Here is a 12,966-nt window from a genome sequence, read left to right as displayed (position 1 = left end):
GAAAATTACTGAAAGCTAGAATTCTTGTGAGGCTGAGATGGGAGGGCATAGAAACATAACTATTGATTATTCAAACTTGAAGTATTATTCATAGGAATTCTGAGCTTCCTAGCACTTTGGACTGAACTTCTCATAAAGAGAAAGAGAAGCTAGAGTGAGACATATTGAGAGAGCAGGAGACTGGGGCAAAGTTGTTCCCACTGTCCTACTCTCTCTATAACCAGTTTTGTTTCAGGAAGGGGACCCCTTCCAGTGTCCAAGCGTGGGCTCTTGTCTAACATAGAGAAATGAATTGTCCAAGGAGACACACGTGCTGACAAAGCAAAGGCTTTATTGAGAAGGGGCGTCTGGGTGGAGAGCAGCAGAGAAAGGGAACCCAGGAGAACTGCTCTGCCACGTTGCTCGCAGTCTCAGGTTTTATGGTAATGGGGTTAGGTTCTGGGTTGTCTCTGGCCAATCATTTTGCTTGGCCCATATTGGGTCTGACTCAGGGTCCTTCCTGGTGGTGTGTGCCTCTCTCAGCCAAGATGGATTTCATCGAGAAGGATTTTGGGAGGTTGGTAGGATATATTATGGACTGATGTCTCCTCCCTTTTTTGGCCCCTGCCTAATTCTCCTGATTAGTTTCCTTATCAGCACCTGTTGTTGCGAGACAGCTCATGCAAGTGGTTATCATCATGCCTGGCCAAGGTATGCGATTTCAGTCAGCTGTTCCATAACAGTTTGATTCCATAGAGATAATGTTTTCCTCGGTCAGCCCTAGGTTCGGTATAAGATTCTTGGGGATCTAAATTAGTTTGGATTTTTCCTGAAAATTCTTTCTAGGCCTAGGTTGATCAGGAAATCTCTGAAACTCATCTGTTTCTCCCCAAATTCTTCCAGACTGGGTATGTATTAAGGCCAATTTGAATCTTTTGAAACTCTATGGGTTAAATTTAGATGCTCTTTATACAGTTGAAACAGAGTCCCCCTAAAACCAAGTTCTCCTGCTAAGTTTATGATTAAACTCTCTATCCAAAACTTTATTCTGTTTCTTGTCCTACCTCAATTCAGGATTGAGGAATATCAAAGAAAAGGGGGGGGCTGAAACCGAGCAGGACCCTGTGTGGCCCTTCATGTCCCCTGTTTCTTGTTTGTGGAAAAATGTTTTAGTTTTCTAGACCTTCCCCAAGTTCCAAAGAGCAGGCACAAGCTGCTACTAATTATGGGAAATGAGGGAATTCAGAAACAAAGGATAAGCAGTTCAACAAGAAAAGCAATGACAACAGTTCAGCAATAAAACAGAGTCCTAGTTCCTCCTTGAGGGATATACATAACAATCTGACACATATCTTTGAGTTGTTCTGTGAGAACTAAGACCCCCCCACCCACCCACCCAGATGGAGGATGATGACTACATGCTGAGCACTAGCACTAGACCCCAGACTGGTTGGAACCAGAGAGCTGATGATTAAGATTCCTGAAAACCACACTGATATCTCACTACCAGTCAATCAGAAGAAAGTCATGCACCCTGCAGCCCTCACCCCCAAATGTTGCCTTAAAAATCCCTTCCTTGAAAGGCACTGGGGGGCTTGGTTTTTTTGAGCATAGGCTGCCCATACTCCTTGCTTGGTGCCCCACAAATAAACGCCATACTTTCCCTCACCACAACCCAGTGTCAGTAAATTGGCTTTGCTACACAGCAGGCCTGACCCAAGTTTGGTTCAGTAATATTGTCCCTTAACCATCAGGAGCATAAGAGGGAAATCTTGGATGTTTTTAAAAAATCTATTTCCTGCTTTTAAATACCAATATTCTAAAAAATAAGAATGGTAGGAAACATACTGATATTGACTTTCAGAAAATTAATGCCCTAAATATGTTTTATAGAATGTGATACTTTGTAGGAAATCTGTTTTCAAAAAGTGAAACATCTTCAAAATTACTTTAAACCTTTAGGCACATTTCTTCAAATGGAAGAGATGCAAATTTTCTTAAATTGGGTTCAATCTGAATGTTAGCAGAAGAGCATGGGAAAGTAAAATGATGTGATTGAAATTGACTAGTAACTATTTTATTTTTAGTCTAAGAAGGCTGATAGGAAAAGAGATGGATTGAGAGTGAACAAAAACAAGTTAAAAGGATAATTAGGGATGTGAAAAGAAATATATGTCATTCAGACCAGATTATTACTAAGGAAATGTATTTGAACTGTACATGAAAGAAAAGCAGCCCTAATAAAATTAAAGAGTAGAGAATTAAAGAGAAGTTATCAGGAAATGGAGGATTTTTATATCACTATTTCCCTTTTGCATTTAATGTGAAGTAAGAAAAAAGAGAGCTGCCTAGGGCATAGAGCATATTTCTTAGAGTAACTGTGGAAGAGACCATTGGAAAAAAAAGATTGGAACATCGTAAGGCAAAGCAAGTATAAATACCAAGTCCAAATACCTGTGATTCATGACTCTGAAAGGACAAGAGAATAGGAAGAACAAAGTCATGCTTTGAATTAATTGCTTTCACCATATCTCAGAAGCTGGATGAGTACACTACCTGGCTCTTTTAAAGTGGGAAATGATAACCACAGGAAAATTATTCTTAATTGGCTTATGAGAGGGCAACATGAAATTGCCAGTTAGAAAGGGTGGTTTTGAATTTGGTGAGGTTAGAAAGAATCTCAAGATGATGTTAAAAACAGTGAAGATAAGGGAAAGAAAGGGGACAGGGAGAAACCAATCAAGATCTTGCTAAAAATCACATAATTTTATAACTGGAAAATGCTTTAGAACTTATGTACTCCAATTCCCTTATTTTTCATATGAGGTAGCAGGTTTCAGGACTCTAATCTGGTTCCTCGAACTCAGCTCATTGTCCTCTAGCCACTCCACTACTTTCCTTATTTTTATCCTAGCATCTTTGCAGGTGAGAACAGGGTGCTTTATACGTGACGATGCCTAGAAGTCATAGTTGGAGGATGGGTTTTCTAAAGCCTGGCTCTCAGCCCTTCATGCTTCTATTCTTCAGAGAGTGTCAAATTTAACTTAAGTTAATTAAAATAGAATAAACCCCCAAATTCAGTTTCTTAGTCACAATAGCCACATTTCGAGTACTCGGTAGCCACATGTTGATAGTGGTTACCATGTTGAACAGTGCTGATAAAGATCATTCTTGTCATTTCTGTTTTGTTATATTCATTTGTTTTATTTTTTAGATTCCACATATAAGTGATAATATACTGTATTTGTCTTTCTCTGTCTGACTTATTTCACTAAGCATAATAATCTCTAGGTTCATCCACGTATTTGAATGGCAAAATTTCACTTTATTACGGCTGAGTAGTATTCCATTGTGTGTGTGTGTATACAGACACACACACACACACACACACACACACACCACCTCTTCTCAATCTGTTGATGGACACTTAGGTTGCTTCCATATCTTGGCTATTGTAAATAATGATGCTATGAACATTGGGGTGCGTGTATCTTTTTAAATTAGTGTTTTCATTTTCCTCAGATACATACCACATGGATCACAAGGTAGTTCTAGTTTTAGTTTTTTAAGGAATCTCCATACTGTTTTCCATGATGACTGTACCAATTTATATTCCCATCAACAGTGTACAAGTGTTCATCTCCACATCCTCACCAACATTTGTTATTTGTACACTTTTTGACAGATATAGAGAACAAACTAGTGGTTGCCAAAGGCGAGAGGGAAGGAGGGATGGACGAAGCAGGGGCAGGGAATTAAGAGGTACAAACTACTATATATAAAATAAATAAGCTACAAGGATATGTTGTACAGTACAAGAAATATAGTCAATATTTATAATAAATTTAAATGGAGTATAATCTATAAAAATATTGAATCACTATGTTGTATACCTGAAACTAATATTGTAAATCCACTTTACTTCAATTTAAAAAATTTCAAAAGGGGCATTTCTGTTGTCACAGAAAGTCCTATTAGAAATGGACAGCACCACGTGGAGACTGTGATTATGTTCCAGACTGTGTGACTTTTAGCTATAACTTATACCTGAAATTAAGGCCCCTCTTCTACTTTCCATAGGATAATCTTCCCATAATGAATTAGGAAATATGAACATAGTTTTTCCTCAACCATTAGACAGCTGACTGGTGATGTTACCTGTATTGATCTCTTCTGCTCTTTGTTTCACCTTCCTTAAATGTTAAGATAGAAAAAATAGAGCCTGCTAATCTCACAGGGCTATTGAAAAGGCCAACAAGAAAGCGGCAAAACACCCAATAATTATGAACTTTATTATTATGATGGTGATGGTTAAAGATGATGTGGTATTTTAAAATCCATTTTAAGAAGGCTGTATGGTTTTTTCTTTTCTCCCATTTTCAAAAACATTTGCAGCTTTTAGAGTCCTGGTTATTTTTCCGTTATCTCTTTAACGCTTAGATTATCTAAGCAGTGATAAAATCCTTATACATTCTTTTTTTTCCAAGTAAAAATATATAAACTAATATTTAGATTTAGGGTAAGGGCCAAACAGAGTTAGAAATTAAGATCTGATTGAAAATTTTGGAGTTGACACACCAGGTTAAATCAAACTTGAAGAGGTTCTAATCTCACAGTGTCATATTAATGGCTTATATTTATTTCTCAAATCAGCTATTTTAATTAGGTAAAAGCACAGGCAGGATGCTCACTTTTACCCATGCAGGTAACTGGCAATCCAGCTAGCCAAATACCTGCAAAATTCTAGAATAGTGAGCTCTTTATCCAAAACATTTAGAAGATACTGGACTCTGGAAAAGTGGTTTAAAGGTAGCTTTTAGCTAAAACTACAATCAGGTACTTTGAAAGGCTCTTTTTCTTCTTTTCCACTCATCCATCTGACATATACCATCTGTCAGATCATGCTGGGTCGCCTCTGTCATCCTTCTGCTCATCTTGAAAGAGATAGGGCTTTTGAACATTTTTATTTCTCATGAATTTCCCCATGAAAATGCAGAGGATTTCTTACTGGCTCAACATTTCTATCTATAGAAGATTAGGAGCTAGTGTCTGTCCACAGGGTATCTACTCCCTTAGGCTAACCAATACATAAGGTTGATCACGGACATACCGTAGATAATCATGGACCTATTCCATGGTATATACTATTGCTTCTCAAACTTTAATATGTATAGGAATGTCTTGGGGATCCTGTTAAAGTGCAGATTCTGATTCAGTAGATCTAAGGTGGAGCCTCAGATTCTGCATTCTCCTAGGTGACACTGATGCTGCTGGTCAGTGGACCATATTTTTAGTAGTAAGAGTTTTAACAACAAAAACAAAAGCAATAATAATCATATATATTTTTTTAGCTGTTCACAATATACTTTTGTATGTGTTATCTTTTTTAGAACAAACAATACTGTGAAGTTAGATGTTATGGCTATATATTGCTGTGTAACATACTAACCCAAAATTTAGTTGCTTAAAACAATGACATTTATTTTGTTCAGAGACTTGAAATTTGAACAGGGCTCAGTGGGCATAGCTTGTCTCAGCTCCACAAGACATAACTGGGAGCAGCTCAGATGCTGCAAAATGGACTCACCTAGAGACTTGTTCCTTCCTTTGTCTGATGGTTGATGTCACCCCAGCTGGCACAGTAGCCTAGCCACCTGCACATGGCCTTTCCATGTGGCCTCTTGACTTCTCCACAGCATGGCGACTGGGTTCCAAGAGTGAGAATCTCATGAGAACCACATGGAAGCTAAATAACCTTTTATCAGTTAGCCTTGGAAGTAACATAGCGTCAGTTGTGCCATAGTTACAGACCTGGCCATATTCAAAGAGGGGAAATACAGGCTACACTCCTCAGTGGAAGAGAGTCAACATTGCGTTTTAAAAAGAGCTCGTGCGGTAGGATATATTGGTTTGCCTGCCTTTGGGAAGTGCAGTGTTGCAACACAATTTGATCCATATTACTGATGAAGATGACTGATGGTCAATAGGATGATATCTCACTTAGAATTCAGTTGACAGAGACAGTTTGGGAATCTGTGTAAATATGTTATTATTTGGACTTTTTTTAAGTGTAGAGTGGCATATATAGGTATGTATTGTGTTGTGTAGTATTTAAGAATGTAGGTTTGGGCCCAAGATTTCCTATTTCTCAAATGTGTGACATTGGACCAGTTGCTTAATATTTGTTACCTTTGCTTTCCTTGTTAGTAAAATGAGGCTTTTTCTGTCTTAAATAGTTCTTTGCAGGCTAAAATGAATTAAGGTTTGTAAAGCACTAAGTCTCCTGCCTGGCAGATAATAAGTGCTTAAGAAATGACGACATTTTTATCACCATTGTCATTTCCATTGCTATTACCACTAGGAAAATAACAAAGATTTTTTTTTTCTTTTTCATTAAGGTAAATGCGTTTTTGTTTGTTTTGCCCATGCCCTTTATCTCATTGTGATTGAATGGTATCATTGACTTAGAAAATTTTGATGTTGGTTATTATTATATTAGCTAGCTATTGTATATAGTATTATATGCTAGCTATTGTGAGAGCTTAAATATTTCTGAGTCATATTTGACATATATGGAGCTTCAGAGAAAATGCATTTCTTTGTTGTTGTTGTTGTTGTTTTGCGGTACGCGGGCCTCTCACTGTTGTGGCCTCTCCCGTTGCGGAGCACAGGCTCTGGACGCGCAGGCTCAGTGGCCATGGCTCACGGGCCTAGCCGCTCCGCGACGTGTGGGATCTTCCCGGACCGGGACACGAACCAGTGTCCCCTGCATTGGCAGGCGGACTCTCACCCACTGCACCACCAGGGAAGCCCGAAAATGCATTTTTGAGTTGACTCCAAGATGCACTCTGTGCCTTCATGCCTTGATTTAGTTTCCAGTTCTTGATGGATAGGATCATTACATTGTTCCTTTATCCCCAGTAGCACCTTGTAAGTGATGTGCATAGATCAAGTGATCAGTAGATGTTTGTAGATGTATATAATTAATTTTCAGTTGCTTCTCACTCTTGCTTTCTATGGAGAGACTATATAGTAGTGTTACAAAAAGAAATTAACGTAAGGGAGATTTTCCATAATTGTTAAAAGTCTAATTTTTCTTTCCACTCCAGTGATGTTGTGCCACACTGATTACCTAATATTTTAATTGTGTTTTCTGGTCTTAATTGTGAGCCAGTGAGGAGGAAGGGTTCAACCAGTGCCCAGAGAACAGAACGTGCATTTGAGTGAGAAGACCTGCTCAGACTTTGCTCACAGGTTCTTCAGTTTCATTCAGGAGATACTGACAGCAAATGATTTAAATTCAAGATTTCTTGATATAAAATGGGCAGTGGTAATGTAGGTGTTACTGAATGCAAGTTTATGTCCCGACTCACAGTGTGGGCAAACAATACCAAAACCAGGAGTTTGGAGCAGAGAAAGGTTTATTGCAGGGCAATGCAAGGAGACGGGTGGCTCATGTCCAAAAAGAACCCTGATCCCTCCTAAGGGTTTCAGCAAGGCACTTTCAAAAGAGAGCTGAGGGAGGGGTGTGGTTAGTTTTTACAAACTTCTTGGCGTGGAAATCCTTTGTTTCTGTCCATGTCGGTCAGGGTCAGGTCATGATGTTCCTGTAAACCTCCAACAAAACAAATGTTATTCTCTATTCTGCAACTTTTTATCTCTATATGAATGGGCTCCTAAAGGTCAGACCCTGAGAATGGGCTATCCTGTATATTTCGGGCTGTAGGCAACATTCTTTTACAAAAGGTACAGAGCCAGCATGACTAAGCACGGGCAATGAAACAGAAAGTTTTAAGTAAAAGGAACAGATCTAATAAGGAGTCAGATTTGTTCTTCCTATTACATAGGGAGAATTCGTAATGTGTATATATTTTAAAAATACCTCATTTGATGATGAATTCATTGTGACATAGGCATTTCTGTTATGAGTGATTTTGCTCTGGTCTCTGTTATATTTTCACGTTTACTCCTAAGCAAATTATCGTGCTCCTGAAAAAGAAAAACAAAAATGACTTCATCTTTCCCACATACAAACACACATATGAAAACACTCATAAATGAAAACAATAGAGAGAAGTTGCAAAAAAACAGCCAGTAACTTGTTCTGTATGTTAATGTATTATAATGTTAAGAAGTGCCTCTGAGCCAGCCACCTTGGCATGAGAGGTCCCACAATACCACCGTAATGGACTAAATACACAGGTGCCTGGCTACTTGACAGTACCATGTTTTCCAATCCAGTAAGACATTTTGTAGGAAAGAAAATAGCTGTTTCTGACACACTGCAGGTGGGTATGAATGATAGATGAAGTTTATTGCTCCTTTTACATCGGCATTTTCACTGGCCTCCCTCACAGAACATTAAGGCATTATTTAATTTCTGTTCAAATCTAGATAAGCAAATCTAAAACTTCCCCAAAGCAATATTCTTTTATTCTTCTTTTAGCATATGTTTTCTACATACAGCCAAGCTAAATGTCAGGGCACACCAGTATTCTCATAAAAATTAAGGAGATTTAAAAATAGTTCCTTCAGAATTTTTTGAAATGATTTATTCCTCATTACAAAACTTCCATCCATCTCCCTTTCACATTATTTCTTTCAATACATCATTTTAAGTTTAGATATAGTTAAATATGTATAGCTTCTAAATCTATCTTTCTTAAAGTGTGTTCTAATGAACACAGATGGCATTTTTACATTAATTCATGTTACTTGAAAAAAAATTGTGAATTAGGAAGCATGAAGGGCTAGACTAAAAATAAATTAATATATATAAGCAGGGTTTTTGCTGCAGTACATCTTGAGGCTTTGATGTCCTAGAGTGCAGTGAGAATCTCCAAGAGATTCTCGCCCTTACCATGGCAACCTAGCCCTTGCCTCCACTCTCTACTGAAACTGTTTTTGGGAAGGCCACCAGTGGCTCCTAACCTGCCAAATCCAGGGCACTTTAAAAAAAAAAATGTCATCATTAGAATTCTATTGAATTGACACCATTTGTTACTCTTCAATATTAAAATTTTCTATTGCATTGGGTCCTCAATACCAAACTCTTCTGATTCTATCGTATATCCTACCATACTGGGTCTTAACTGTGTATGGCTTACCTTTCTCGTATGTCTTACCATACCGTGTCTTAACCATGACTATCTTTTTCATGAACTCTCCTTGTGCTCACCATTAACTAGAGCTATTGCTCAAGGCTATCTCCTCAGACCACTTATCTTCTTGTTCCAGACTCTTCTGTATTTTCTCATCTGCTGTAGTTTCAACACCTAGGTACTGCTAATATCTTGATCTTATTTCTAGAAATCTTAGTTACACCTCACATTCATACTCAGCTTCACAGTCAACTACCTGTGAACGTCTCTACCTAAACATACCACAAAAATCTCAAACTCGCTATGCCTAGAAATGAATCAATAAGCATTATCTCACCTTGAATCCTACCTTTTGTCCAAATCTACTGATCTCTCTGTGTTTTCTATTTCAATATCATTATCCTTCCATTTAACCAAGCTGGAAGATTGGGGTATATTCTTGACTTTTCCCATTTGCACATCTCCCACACCTCATTGATTTCAAGTTTGATTCCAGTTAAATGTGGTTGACTATAATGCAATTGGCTAAGTGTTATAAAATAAGAATTAGAAGCCTGTGGGTCACAGAGGAGAAGAAGGAATTATACACTTATAAGGCTTTTCCTCTCTTGTTTCCTACATCTACCCTAGTACAAGCCCTCTATATCGCTTATCTGAACAAGTAAAATAGCTTTTTATCCCGTGTTTAACTTCTCCCCACTTAGACACATGTCTGACCATATCACTGCCCAGCTTAAAGCCTTTCAGTGGTTTCCTATCACCTAAACCTCTGATCAAGAGCTAGATCTGATCCACCTCTCCAATCTCATCTCTAAACATCCTTTACGTTCCATTAAATGTGAGCTATTTGTTATTCATCATATTCAACACACAATTTCTCATCTTTGTGCCCTTGCTCATGTTTCCTCCTTTAATTAGTGTTTTCTTTCTTCCCTTATTCTCCCCTTCATTTATCAAAGACCCACTCAGGTAATCATCTATAGGACTTTTCCCCAGACTCTCCCCCACAAAGACCTTATAAGGATTCCTATTTCTCATTAGGTGCTACTTCTCTGTGCTCCTATTTTGCATAGCTCTATTATTATAGTTATATTTTAGTAATGATTTCTTTGTATATGTCCTTCATAATAGAGTATAAGGTCTTCAAGAGCTGAGCTTGTATTTTAGCCACTTTTTATTCTTAGTACAGTAAATTCCATTCATTCATTGATTAATTAATTCATTCACATATTAATTCAGTAAGTATTTTGTACTGAGGATATAAAAATATCTCTCAAAGATCTCACAATCCAGTTAAAAGGCAGGAGAGTCTACAAGTGACTCTAACACAATGTGCAGAGTGCTATAGAATGGTATATAGAAAGCTGTGTAACACAGAGAAGAAAGAATTTTTACCTCCTTTGCTAGACTCTATGAGGGTACAGAAATAATATAAAATAAGTCAATGCATTAAAATTTTTATTGTATAATTTACTTATTTTCTCTCTCTCTCTTCCATTAGTTCATTTTATTTTTGTTTATAATAATTGTCAATAAGTCAATGAGGCCCTAAAATTTCAAGATAAGTAGGAGGGAAAGAGAGGGAAATAGTCAATGACTTTCCTCTATAACTTTTTTCTAGTCTCCACCATTTTTAACTGGCTGATAAATTGCATTATTTTACAGTCTTCTTGGAACATATGTGAATGTAATCATCATTTGAGTATCAACTTTAGAAAAGGATACTGTGCAGATATGTGGCAGAAACTAGAAAGAAAAAAAATTTTCTGGTTTCATGCAAGACATTTTTGATATGCTATGTAGGAAAAGACTTAGGCGTTAATAAGTGTATTTTGATATACATAAATAAGTGTATATTTGTGGCGAGTGCCATCAGAGATACAGCGATACAGTGCTCTTTCAGCAAAATACTAGGATGATTCAAGAACTGATGTTTGGGGACTGCACTGTTTTATGTTCTCATCGTAGCCCCACTATTTTGTGGATTTGTTTTGTCTTGTTTACCTTGGACAAGCTATGTAGCCTTCCCAAGTTTTGGTTATAATATAGACAGCATTATGTGTATCTCAGGCTTTATTGTGAGGATTAATAAAATTACTTGGAAAAAAAATGCCTAGCATTGAGACTGACAGCAAAATCTTAGTAAATGTCATCAATTACTATTATCATTAATGCTGTAAAAAACTAACATGATTTGAATCGTTATCCTAGCTAGGAATTGTGGTATATGCGTATTATTGTGATGGCTGAATATTTTAATCAAGAAATTCTACTAATCTTTGACATTTTCAGATATCTCAAGTTTTAACAATTTTTGACCATGAATGTAGAAAAACTATAGAGTGTGTGTGTGTACGTACATTTATTTCTGTACATTTATTTCCAATGGCCTTGACAAAGAGAATATTATGCTTTATGTCAGTCTCTATAAGAAACAGCATGTTAGAGGACTCAACATAAAAAAACTTTAGGCCTATTGGTATAATTAAGATTCTTAATTATAACAAATTATATAAACGATAGTATACATATGAACCAGAGAGATGGAGGCCTAATTTATAAGATGCTGAATTTAGTTTGACTGAATGAGCCAGCTTTCCCCTTCTTCCAGTTAGAATTCCTGGTTTGGCCTACCACAATGCCTTAAATAGAGGTGACTGAATAGTTTTCTATAATGTAACATACAAAGCTAAGCTTTAGAAGCTGTTTTCTCCTTTTATTATGCTGTACTCTTTGAGCAAACAAATAGATCAGTTTTAGGTGAGCATGATCAATAATGGTTGGTTAACCATTAACAAATGAACACTTGTAAGTTGGTCAATAACTTGGAGTAAAGTAATGGCACAAGAACACCATTAGTGTGTGAAATAACTTTTTCTAGGAACTTATGGCCTATTTTAAATTACATCGTTTCCAGTTCAAAGGTTTATATTTATGCCACTTGGAAAAAATCTCGAGTATGTAATTTAACTCTTACAGTAGCACTGACAGATCTTGGAAAGAAAGGCTTGTGAGAAGAAGAGAGAATGGAAGTATGAAATATATGATACTTTCATCACAGAATAGGCTATACAAGCATCACTTGTTAAAAACTTCAGGTTTTGTTAGCTCCAAAATAGCACTGTTAAGTGTATAATGGTTTTCTTCTTCTAAAGACAAAAACCGAAGGGCCCATCAGCACATGGGGGATGTTCAGTTGTAAGTAACATTTCATGTCTATCAGTCAGTTTTCCCTAGGTTTTCTCTAATATTGGAAATCAAGCAGGATTGTTCAATTAGTTACTTTTGTATCTTCTGTCACAGGTTGAAAATGAACAGTTCCATTTCTTTACCTGGTAGCTTGTTAAGTTCTGAGAACTGAATGCCATCTCCTTGTTTCAAAATGTTCTGAAAATAAAAACAAATGTGTCTTTACTTTGCAGATGTTCCTATCTTTACAGTGCTTGACAAATCTGTTGACAAATTTTTCTAAATTTTACAAAAATTAATTGCATATAACTATGCCTGACTAAAAGAGAGAATAGACCTCCAATAATTTCTTAGAAACTGTTCAATATTCTTGACTAAATGCCTATGAATCCAGAATGCATCATATTTCTCATTGCTTTGATTTTAATACTGGTAAGTGGAGGTATTGGGAATATGGGAACATAATTACTCTTCGGTTCATGATTTGTCACTTTTAGATATTGGCTTTCCTAAAGCTAAAGAATTCTGTCTAACAGTATATTTATACCAAGTCTACCAAACCTATTTATCCAGGGCTATTATTACAAATTTTGCAATTTCTCTATAAACATAATAGCAATAGTTTTCTCATCAACACTTGCTTGATTATTCCTGTCCAGATACCATTATTTATGACATCTCCTCAAATTTTCCATTG

At 36.8% G+C, this 12,966-nt stretch overlaps 1 long non-coding RNA gene across 1 annotated transcript; it reads right to left on the bottom strand.

Annotated features, from left to right (window-relative positions):
- Positions 1-7,399: 7,399 nt before the first annotated feature.
- Positions 7,400-12,433, bottom strand: LOC132435438 (uncharacterized). The gene is made up of 3 exons (XR_009521540.1): positions 12,413-12,433; positions 7,862-7,968; positions 7,400-7,586 (listed from the first exon to the last, which is right to left on the bottom strand). It is a non-coding gene; the product is annotated as an uncharacterized lncRNA (long non-coding RNA).
- Between the last annotated feature and the right edge of the window lie 533 nt (positions 12,434-12,966).

This window comes from Delphinus delphis, chromosome 12 (genome assembly GCF_949987515.2).
Source record: "Delphinus delphis chromosome 12, mDelDel1.2, whole genome shotgun sequence".
NCBI classification, from domain to species: domain Eukaryota; kingdom Metazoa; phylum Chordata; class Mammalia; order Artiodactyla; family Delphinidae; genus Delphinus; species Delphinus delphis.
This window is presented reverse-complemented; position numbering and strand designations above follow the sequence as displayed.